The sequence below is a fragment of the Stegastes partitus genome, unplaced genomic scaffold (genome assembly GCF_000690725.1).
Source record: "Stegastes partitus isolate 25-593 unplaced genomic scaffold, Stegastes_partitus-1.0.2 Scaffold444, whole genome shotgun sequence".
NCBI lineage: Eukaryota > Metazoa > Chordata > Actinopteri > Pomacentridae > Stegastes > Stegastes partitus.
The window spans coordinates 118,770-130,711 of NW_007578175.1; positions in this window are offsets into that span (position 1 = coordinate 118,770).

Here is an 11,942-nt window from a genome sequence, read left to right on the forward strand (position 1 = left end):
AAGACAGAAGACACCAAAAAGAAAAACTGGACCGATGTATGATGACACTTGCAACAGCTGTGGTTAACATTTCATCAGTAAGACACAGGCATCCTGGTGGCCCATTGATTAAAATGTGTATAAATGCAGCATTGTCATGTTGAATCCAGTTGGGGACCTACCTCTCAGGGTTCTTTCTCATATCTTAACTGTCACTATTTATTAAAAGTGAAATGTCAAAGAAGAAGCAACATTTACTTAAACAACAGGGATCTGTGTAAGAAGAGACTTGACGGGCACAAAAACGGGACCAGCCGGGTAGAGGTTAAAACCACTGACCAAGAGTCAGAGGACAGACACACTGAAAAAGGTCATTAACACCAAACACCAAAACTATCTTTAAACAATGGTGGGCATGGGTTAAGATCTCCCATCATATACAACCATCTGATATCATTTAAGATAAGTATTATAATTGACACTTTTGTCCTGTGATGACAACTTTTCTCACTGTCAGCATTTGGTGGTGAAGACAAAAATCTCCTGGTCTCATCGATATGATGTGTCTGCAGCAGAAGAGGCTGCAGTTTCAGGACCACACATTTAGGGCTGCAGTTGTAGGACCTACACTTACAAGATAAAGTGTGCAACACAGAAAATACTTCTCATAGTTTAAATCCATTTCCACGAGACTGTTTAAGGAGATCTTTCCTTTAATGAACAGTACAGTGTTAGATATCATCAACTTCTCCCTGCTAACAAACTACGTACTGCAATAAAGCCACTTCTAAAAAAGCCTACTCTAGATCCAAGTGTTTTAGCCAATTACAGACTAATATCCAACCTTCCTTTTATCTCAAAAATCCTTGAAAAGGTCGTGGCAAACCAACTATGTGATTATCTGCATGTAAATGGTTTGACTGAAGTGTTTCAGTCAGGATTTAGAATCCATCATAGTACAGAGACAGTATTGGTGAAGGTCACTAACGATCTTCAAGCTTCAGATAGTGGACTAGTGTCCGTTCTGGTTCTATTGGATCTCAGTGCGGCATTTGATACTGTTGATCATAGCATCCTATTACAGAGACTGGAACATGCAATTGGACTTAAAGGGACTGCGCAAAACTGGTTTAAATCATATTTATCAGACAGATTCCAGTTTGTTCATGTTAATGATGATTCTTCCAGCCTTACCAGAGTTGCTTATGGAGTTCCTCAGGGTTCTGTGTTAGGACCAATATTATTTACTCTGTACATGCTTCTGTTAGGCAACATTATTAGGAAGCACTGCATACATTTCCATTGTTATGCAGACGACACCCAGTTATATTTATCTATGAACCCTAATGAAATCAATCAGTTACTCAAACTCCAGGCATGTCTGAAGGACATAAAGGTCTGGATGACCTGTAACTTCCTTCATTTAAATTCAGACAAAACTGAGGTTATTGTATTTGGCCCTAAACACCTCAGAAACTCACTATCTGACCAGATAGTTACTTTCGATGGCATCGCCTTAGCATCTAGTTCCACAGTAAAGAACCTCAGGGTTACTTTTGACCAGGATATGTCCTTTAACTTCCATATAAAACAAACATGTAACATGACAGCTTTCTTTCATCTTCGTAATATCGCAAAAACAAGGAGCATCCTATCTCAGAGTGACGCTGAGAAACTAGCCCATGCATTTATAACCTCTTGGCTGGACTATTGTAATTGTTTATTATCAGGATGTCCTAATAGTTCTCTTAAAAACCTTCAGCTTATACAGAATGCTGAAGCCAGAGTTTTGACGGGAACCAATAAAAGAGATCATATTTCTCCAGTATTAGCTTCTCTCCATTGGCTTCCTGTAAAATCAAGGATCCAATTTAAAATCCTGCTTCTAACATACAAAAGTCTTAATGATCAAGCTCCATCGTATCCTAAAGACCTTTTTGTTCCATATTATCCTAACAGAGCCCTTCGCTCTCAGACTGCAGGTCTACTGGTGGTTCCCAGAGTTTCTAGAAGCAGAATGGGAGGCAGAGCCTTCAGTTATCAGGCTCCTGTCTTATGGAATCAGCTTCCAGTTTGGGTTCGGGAGGCGGACACCCTCTCTACCTTTAAGATTAGGTTTAAAACGTTCCTTTTTGATAAAGCTCATAGTTAGGGCTGCTCGGAGTCATCTGAGCTGTCCCTTAGTGATGCTGCTATAGGTTTAGACTGCCGGGGGATTCCCATGATGCACAGGGCTTCTCTCCTCTCCTCTCCTCTTTATATATATGTATATGTATGTATGTTTGTATATCACCGTTACACATGACTAACTCTGTGACTCCCCCCGAGGTTCTCTGCGCCTGTCCTCTCGGTGGATGTCTCTGGATCTGGAGTTCCTGAACTACAGCCACTGGCCTCACCTTCTGTATCCTGCTGCCCCCACCATGATGCCTCCTGTTACCTCCACCAACTACGAAATGGAATATTTCATTGGTCCATTTGAAATGGAGGAACAAAACGACAATAACTTCTAATAACTTGTTTAACTGTACACTAAATTGCATAATTCATCCCACATCCACCCAACCGGTCGAGGCAGATGGCCGTCCCTCCCTGAGCCTGGTTCTGTCAGAGGTTTTTTTTTCCCCTGTGGGGGTTTTCGGTTCCTTCCCACTGTTGCAGACTGCTTGCGGACTGCTGAAGCTTATAGGGAATCCAAATGTTTTGGATTGTTGGGTGTTTCTGCCTTTGTTAAGCGCTATGAGATGACTTGTTGTTGTAAATATGCGCTATACAAATAAAATTGAATTGAATTGAATTGAAATGTTTTTTCCACCCAAACAGTACTTTCGAACAAACAAATTAGGGTATTAAAGGTTTATTCCACCCGATTCGTACTTTCTGTCAAACAACTATTGGTTTTAAAGGTTTATTATAGCACCTGAAAACTATTCTAGTTTGTCACTCACACTCTGGCAAGCTATGATAACTTTGACATGTAAATTGTCTATTAATATTAAACAAATCAAATTTGATTTACTTTCAGGACTCACACGCTGATTGTTGTCTTTCTTCGCTAGAAATGCAGTCCTTGCTTCAAAATGTTCTGCTGCCCTACTTATCCAATCCAGTAGATGGTGCTCTCTTCGAAAACAGGGATCTTAGAAACGTGGTCCTATAAATATGGCCTTAAAAATGCAGCCTCCTTTAGTGTAAACATGCTACTTCCCTTCAAGGTTTTGCAGGACTTTAAACCACAGGTTAAAATCTCTATCAGCAGATGAGAAGTCACTACAGTAAAGCAGCACCAACTGAAATGCCAAACAAAATAAAGGTTACCTTGTTATGACAAGCACTAATCAGTCATCTCAGCTCAGAAACACTGCCTAATAAAACGGGGTACTTGGAATTTGACAAAAAAATAAATAAATACATTTTTTTTTAAAACAGGAAAAAAAAGTGGTCCTTTTCCTGACAGGGACAACCACTTTTACTTTTGATTACATTATGGGAAATGTGGGTTTTTAGAACTTCCTTTTCAGCACATCTCAGGCTTCTGTGTAAAAGTTAATCTCTCTCATGAGTTTTCCAACTTTATGAAAATACAACAATAAATCACAGCAGTAAGTTCCTCAAGACTTTTTCTTTTTTCAAGCTCGTACAGTATTGTTTGTCACATTAAATGAAGCTGCAGCTCTTTATGGCCAAATGACGCATTTAATGATTTGTGTTATTGTTTCAGATAGTTGTGAACATAACTGGAGCTGCCTGTTTCATATCTGTTTCAAAACATAGTCTGTTTGTTTGTGATGGAATCAGAGATGTAAGGTTTCAGCATTTTGTTTTACAATGTGTTTTAATATGTTTAAATGAGTCCCTTTACATGCCTACTCTGTGCAAATGGCTTAAATATGGTGTTTTTTTCACTAAAACACGTTCATAATAATGAGCCATTTGAAGACCATTGTCGATAGATAAAGGTCAAATGCAAACAAAAACATAAATCACTTCTCCCTGCACTGGTGAAGACACCAAAAACAAACTACAGCTTATCATTTAGGTTGTTCATCTTGCAGTCTTTATTGACTGGTGCACAGCAGTAATCCCTTACACATATACATTCTGAATATGATCCATAACATATATTGCCTCCCAATCACAGCAGGATCTCTTCTGCGGCTGTGCTACATGGTGAATGACATTTCCTGGGGAACCCCTGTTTGAACAGATTAACTATTTGGCTAGGTGCTCCTGTTTTCTGTGGTTTTAAGTTAGTTTACAACCTTGTGTTGACTGTTAGACACTGAGTAAGAGATTTGTTCTTTCGAATGTAAAAGCTTTGCAACTGCCAACAAAAGACAGTCTCAAGGACCATGTCAGTATGAGATTCCTGTCTGCCTCCTCCGAGTGTTGCTTTCAAAGGAGTTTCATCTCCAAAGAGTCTTGTTTACAATGATACACTTACACTTATTTGATTGCATTTTGTAAAATACAGAAGCACTTTAGAAATTGCAGGACAGACTGCTATCTTCCATTTTGTCCAGAAGATGGTAGGAAAGAGACTAAATGAGCCATTCTCCCACCTTCAAACCATCCATCCATCCATCCATTATCTATACACCGCTTAATCCTCAATAGGGTCGCGGGGGGCTGGAGCCTATCCCAGCTGACTTAGGGCGAAGGCAGGGGACACCCTGGACAGGTCACCAGTCTATCGCAGAGGGCTACACTTAGAGACAGACAACCATACACACTCACATTCACACCTACGGACAATTTAGAATCACCAATTAACCTCAACATGTTTTTGGACCTTGTGGGAGGAAGCTGGAGAACCCGGAGAGAACCCACGCTGCACAGGGAGAACATGCAAACTCCATGCAGAAAGATCCCAGGCGTCCTAACTGGAATGCGAACCAGGAATCTTCTAGCTGCGAGGCGATGGTGTTAGCCACCAAGCTACCTTGCAGCCCACCTTCAAACCATTTCATTGTAATTTAATTCTATGCTTACAGAACAAGCTGTGGTCTTGCCATTGTTTCTAAGAATCTGACATTTACTAGACTTTGCATGTGTTGTCATAATGGGAAACAAACTAAAAGTCATTGTTCTTGTTTGATTCTCAGCACAAAGTTTAAACCAACTACAAAGGATGACATATAGATGAAGAAACAGAGCATTCATGGTGATGTTTAAAAAGTTCTGCATGAAGTTCTTGGGAAAAATGTGTCACATAAATGTTGAGCTTTTACCTTTTTTCAGTGTATTGATCACAATATCGTGCAATTATATATGGGGAGCAGCAGCTACTGAAATGCCAAACAAAATAAAGGTCTGTGTTTATGTTCAAAGGTCAGGGGCAGCACATTTGCCTTTAATTAAAGCCTTTACCGCACAACATGGATGAGAGGATGCTGAAGATGCTGACCTGTTTACGCAGGCACAAACGGGGTAGCTCTGAGGACAAGGCTAAGTACATGTGAGACAAAAACAGTGTGGACATCATGTTCCAGGCAGATTGAAAAAGCTGCATAGAGTCAGACAGGTCTCAGAAGCAAACATGGCTGCAAACTCCTACGTCTCCGGCACTTTTCTCTCATCATGCTCACATTGACAATGTGACTTTGATGTTTAACACATATAGCTTTCATTTAGTGTATCAACACGCCAACATTTATTAATTAGGACTTGCCATTAGTTTCACAAACCAACTCTGTGATAAACCGGAATTTTAACCTTTTTTGCTGCAAGTGGATCATCAGAGTCTTGACAATTGATCCAGCAGAGAACATGACGTCTGTACCAAATTTCAGTCAATCCATCAAACAGGAAATTTGACTCAAAAAATAAGAAAAATGGAAAAAAGTGACCTTTGACCTCCAACAGAGCTATTTTTGCACTGATTGACCCTAAAATCTAATCATTCAGAGGAGAGGCTATTCCTAGCTCACCTGTAAAATACAACTAATTAGACCTTAGTGCTGGAGACTGTTGACAGACACACACACACCCCTGGTCAGGGTCAACTAAGATAATAAATGGTTGAAATGCTCTTCTTTAATGAGTAACAGGGATTTCTTCAAGAGTCTGAGAGAAATCTTTCTTTAGCCAGGCTAGCAGCTGACTAACCTTTAGAGATGAGAATGTAGAGCAGTAGCTTGGTCATTCTGTCACTGCTCAGAGGAACTGTCTTGAAACTTTGAACACACATTCATGGCTCCTATTGAGGCGGAATCCAACTGACTTCTGAGACCCTCTGAGTTTCCTTTTCAGCATTTCTATAGTGGCCTCTGACCAGGGGTCAGCTACAGAGTAATCGGTCCCGTCTTTGTGTGTGTGTGTGTGAACAGTCTCTCGCTTGACCACAAAGATCTAACAAGTTGATATTTTACAGGTGAGCTATGAATGGCCTCTTGGATTTTGGGGTCAATCAGTACAAAAATTGCTCCACTAGAGATCAAAGGTCACTTTTAAAAAAAATGCTGTATCATGGCCAGCAGGGACAACTACATCCCTCTCCTGAGAGACCTCTAGTTTTTTTTCAATTTTCCCACCATAAATAAGCTTGTATTTCCAAGTTATAAAAAAACAAAACAAAAAAAACAACAACTTTTGCAACAAATGTTTCTAAGTACACCTGATGGTGAAGGTCAGATCATGACCTTGTTTCAAAACCACCCCATTTATCAACAACAGCAAAAGAAGTCATTTCTTCATTAAAATATAATCACCGACTCTGTAAAGTGCACATTCTGCCGGACAGAATTTTGATTATTGAGTTCCAGCTCAATAATCAAAATTATATCTGCCATTCCTCTCTGTGAGAGAAGAATGCCCTTGAATTAGATCCGGGGGCATTTCTTTGAAGGCTTTCATGTGGTCCTCTTGTTGATGAACAATGAAGCTGAACTGACTGCTACAGAGCAGTAATACCTGCATGGTGTCCCTGATGGTTTGAGGTACTTCATTTTCTCTGTGCTCTTTGAAATAACATTTATTACAACCTAATCACATTTATCATGAATGATGTTTTCCAGGGGAGTCCTATTTGCGCAGACAAATGAACAGCTCTCTGCTCCTTGTCTGCTCATGTTTTCAGTGATTTGAAAAGTTCTTACCCCAAACTATTAAAAGCCACCTTGTCCAATAACATGCAGTACTATATACATACTGTCCTGCTGATATACATTGTATACAGCTCTACTAAGCACTTCCTTATCCTTTCCTTTTTTCCGCTCTTCATCAAATTTGACCAATTTAACCAATTTTTTTATTCAAATAAAAAAGGGAACCATGGTAGCAGGCACAGGTAGCAAAGTGGGAACTGCACAATAGTCCACCCCTTACATGCAACATGTACTGAATCTTCACTTTCTCTGTTGGCTACAGGTTGAATTACTTAACCCTCACAACTTGTATGTAACTTGATATGTAGAGCGTGAAACCTATTTGCTGCTGGGTAAAGATTAAAAGGCATCAGCAATTCTGTTTGCAGTCAGCACACTTCCAGATAAAGTATGGTTCCTCCTGGATACATACATACTTAAACACTCACACAAGCACACATCCATACTAAGTGCACACACATAGATATACATGATCAGGCCCCAACGTAAACATATTCTGACACACAACCATGCATTCTCACGCTCGTATACACACATACATATTAAAATACACACATAGATGCATAGTCAGTCTCATATACCCTCATGCACACACATTTTCACACCATGCATGCGTCTGTATGTATTTATCTGTTTATGTTTATACGTGTGTACATACGTGTATACTTTTAAGTATATGACTGTAAGTATGTGTGCATGTGCAGATGTTTAGTACTTGTACGCATGCAGACAGGTCCATAAATATTTGAAGAGCTCATTTGCAAAAACAGGGCTGCAGGGTGGCGCAGTTGGTAGCACTGTTGCCTCGCAGCAAGAAGGTTGCCGATTCGCGTCCTGGAGGGGGCACCGGAATCTTTCTGCATGGAGTTTGCATGTTCTCCTCGTGCAGTGTGGGTTCTCTCTGGGTTCTCCGGCTTCCTCCCATACAGTCCAAAAACATGTTGAGGTTAATTGGTGATTCTAAATTGTCCGTAGGTGTGAATGTGAGTGTGCTTGGTTGTCTGTCTCTAAGTGTATAGATAATGGATGGATGGATTTGCAAAAACAGAAAACTCCCTCCTCCCAAACTTCAAAAAGCCCGATTTTCCATCATCTACTGAGACATTATCAGTCAAGCTTAAGTTATCTCTATTTGTGTCATGTCATTTCTGCTGAGTAGAATCCACTCAACTTCAGTTTGATTGATATTATCTCAAGCAAACAACAGAAAAAAAAGTTGTTTTTTTTAAATCTACAAAATTGGAGTTGTTTGTTTTAGCAAATGAACTCTTGACTTCGACATTGGCACAATTTCAGCATTTCAGCTCTGTACACCACCACAATGGATTTGATATGAAACAATCAAGATGTGCTTTAAGTGCAGACTTTTAGCTTTAATCTGTTGGTATTTACAGTCGTGACTCGATAATCCGACCCTTAACAATCTGAAAACCTTGCTATCAGACAGGTTTTTAGGAAAAACGAATGGAACCCATAGAAAATAGCCTTACCATACCGACAGCCTTGGATTCTGACTCTGACATGACATTTTATGTCACCAATAAGGATAACGGCGTATTATCTGATTTAACAATCCAACAGATAGGCTACGTTCAGATGGCAGGACTTAACGCTCAATTCCGTTTTTTTTGTGACATCCAATTTTTTGCAAGTCTGTTTACATTTCCAATGAAATGCAACTTGTTTGTGATCTGCTGTGTGAACTTCATACGACCCAAAAGTGTCCCGCATGCGCAGAAGAGGACACGACGACGTCACACGCAACGAGCGTGCCTAAATATTACACACAGTCCGGTGACCCCAATGTGCTCACTCCTCACCCCTCATTCCCCACCTCTCCCCGCTTGCTGCTCCTCCCCCTCCCCCCGAGCTCAGAGTTGAACAATTTGATGGCTCGGGGGACAAAGGAGTTTTTGTTCCTGTTGGAATCGCACCTGGGGAGGAGCAGCCTGTTGCTGAACTGGCTCCTTTGGGCGATGATGACAGTATGCAGAGGGTGGCTGGCATCGTCCATGATGGCCAGCAGTTTGTTCAGTGTCCTCCTCTCTGCCACTGTCACCAGGGAGTCCAGTTTCATGCCCACTGCAGAGCTGGCCCGCCTGATTAATTTGTCCAGCCTCGATGCGTCCCTTTCTGATGTGCTGCTGCCCCAGCACACCACGGTGTAAAAAAGGACGCTGGCTACCGACGACTGGTAGAACATCCACAGGAGTTTGAATGACCGGAGCCTCCTTAGAAAGTACAGCCTGCTCTGTCCCCTCTTATATAGTTATATACCCTTTTAATATACAGCAGAGCCCTCCCCCCACACACACACACATTTCTGTATGTCAGCTACAAATTCCATTTGAGTTTCAAAGGTAAATGGTCAACGCTTATATATCTCTATAGTGGCTTTCAAAGCGCTTTACACACCATTCACTCACACTTTCACAGACCAATGATAAGGGCGTTCAAAGGGCCCTTGACAATTTCTCCTTACCATATGTACCTTCACAGAGGTCCCTACACCCCCACAGATGAACTTCTTTAAGTTTTAAAACCATGGGGCATTCTGCAGTGCCTTAGAGATGCCACTGCAATGAAACCTCAAAAAAAAAAAAAAAGAGTCTAGGTTTATTTAGTTTAGTAGATTTTAGACCATTCGGGAGTTTACACAAATGTTGTTGCAGCCAAAACTATTAAAATGTGTTGCTAGGGAGGATGGTCATTTGGTCATTTTGTAACCTACCTTGAAAGATGAAAAGAAAGCTCACCGTGCAAAAAGCTCAATAGATAATCATGCAGTCTGCTGACAATGAGCAGGACGCTGATAACTCTGAAACAGAGAATGAATGTTATTCAATTTGAAAACAAAACCTTTAAATGAATTTTAACTTTTTTGTCAGTGTTATGATATGTTTTTATCGCTTATTATCATCAGCTTCCAGTTTACTTTGGTCCATATATTTTAATAAAAGTTGTTATTTTTTTCTTCTTTTTTTGTCAGATCTGTCTGTTTAATAAATGAGCCTTGTTGGAGATAGTGGTAGCAGTTCTCCAGATGGAATACATGTCTTACCTTATCATTTGAATTTTCTTGTTCAAATGATAACATCTCCACACTTTATGAATGTTTATCCTCATTGCTGTTTTGTTCCCCCAGGATGAGCAGTAACATTTTATTCTACCTCGCACTGTAAAACAAAACAATGATTGTGGCCATTGCAATCCCAAAGTCTACATCATTAACCTCACTTTATCTGATTGAAATCACTGGAGAGTAGTGATTAACAAACTGCTGTTGTGATACGCTAAGCTGAGAGAAGAGAAACAAGTTATTCAGTTCCACCAGGTATACTTTGCATGCTTCATTGACTGGGACAACATTTCAGCAACGTGTCTAACATTCTGAATTTTTGTATTTTGAACCAACAGGTCTACCCTTCAGTGAGACTTTTTGATAGCTGGTCTCTGGGGCTTCAGAGCGGCTATGCTTCACTGATCCACTCATCCTGCAGGCGCAGAATATATTCTGGTCACTTCCACCGTGGCAACAATGTGCTGAATGTCAGTGGATGTGCAACATGAGTAAAATATGTACTAGTTGTTTATGCTGTTCCTTTATTCCCTGAACTAATACTATCATCTTGCTACATTTCTCCTCATTTATGTTGTAACCATTTATAATTTACCTCACTGTATTTTCCAAGACTCTCAGATGAAAGAAAAACAGAATTAAGCATCTGTGTTTTCTATTACTGATTAGGGCTCTCAGGACAGTACTGCATTATGTTGTTTCATGAGAGAACATCTGACATACCCTTTGATTCCTCAAACACACACTTTCATGCACACAGACCTAATCATACACAACTGAAAGCCCTGAAGCTGTGTTAATCAAACATTGCGTTTTCTTCCATTCTTTGGTTTCACTGCCAGCAGCCCCTGAGAAAGATTGTGGTCTAGGAAAATTGGGGCAATTGTCATTGTACAAGGCCACACGTGCAATTAAACAAGTTGTTAACTTCTGATTTTGTAAATCCTGACATGGGTTCCCTGACAATAGATTAGCTGCAGGGACAGATACAAATTTTCATCAATGATTGTATTGCTTTTGATAAAGCGATAAGTGGGGTAAAAAAAACACAAATGCCCCCCATCCACCTGTGAGAATGCAGTGGAAAGTCTGTGGTCAGGATTTTTTAAATAGTTTCCCAGTATCAGAAGCGCTAACATTTTATTATGTCAACTAAATTTAAAGATGTCTCTATTCATTACTAACTACTAATATTTCTATGCCAGTGTCAAAGTGTTAGATCACAACAGAGTCTATTATCTTACAGAGTTATTTAAAGCTAGTTTCCAAAGTAATCTTCAACAACATCTGAAGCAGGTTTTCCTTCAAAATGAGTCACCATTTTGGGAATTACAGTCTGGGGGAGTATGCTGCCTGTGTTAACAGGGTCTAAAGTGCAGTAATGCTTTTAAGTAGCATTATGTCTCCTGAGTTTTTATATGCGTACAGTGAACTCTCCCTTTCCTGAGGAAGTGTATCTCTCAGCTTACAAAGGGAGGGTTAGCATTTTATTCATTGCAGGATGTCTTATTAAATCTATATGTAAAACATGCATTATTATTTTACATGCCAAGTTCGGTAAACGTCACAACCTGCTGTGTATCAAACAAATATGTTCTACATAACATAAACATAAGACATTGTTTCAGTATAGAACTTACATGCCCACATAGAATATTGTGCTGAGCAATCTTACAATACATATAGAAACTTTTAGACTTTTTCTCCAGATCAAAATTAGGTTATTTAAATGGGAGAATTAATACTTCTGGCAGAATATATCAGGATAATATGTGGGA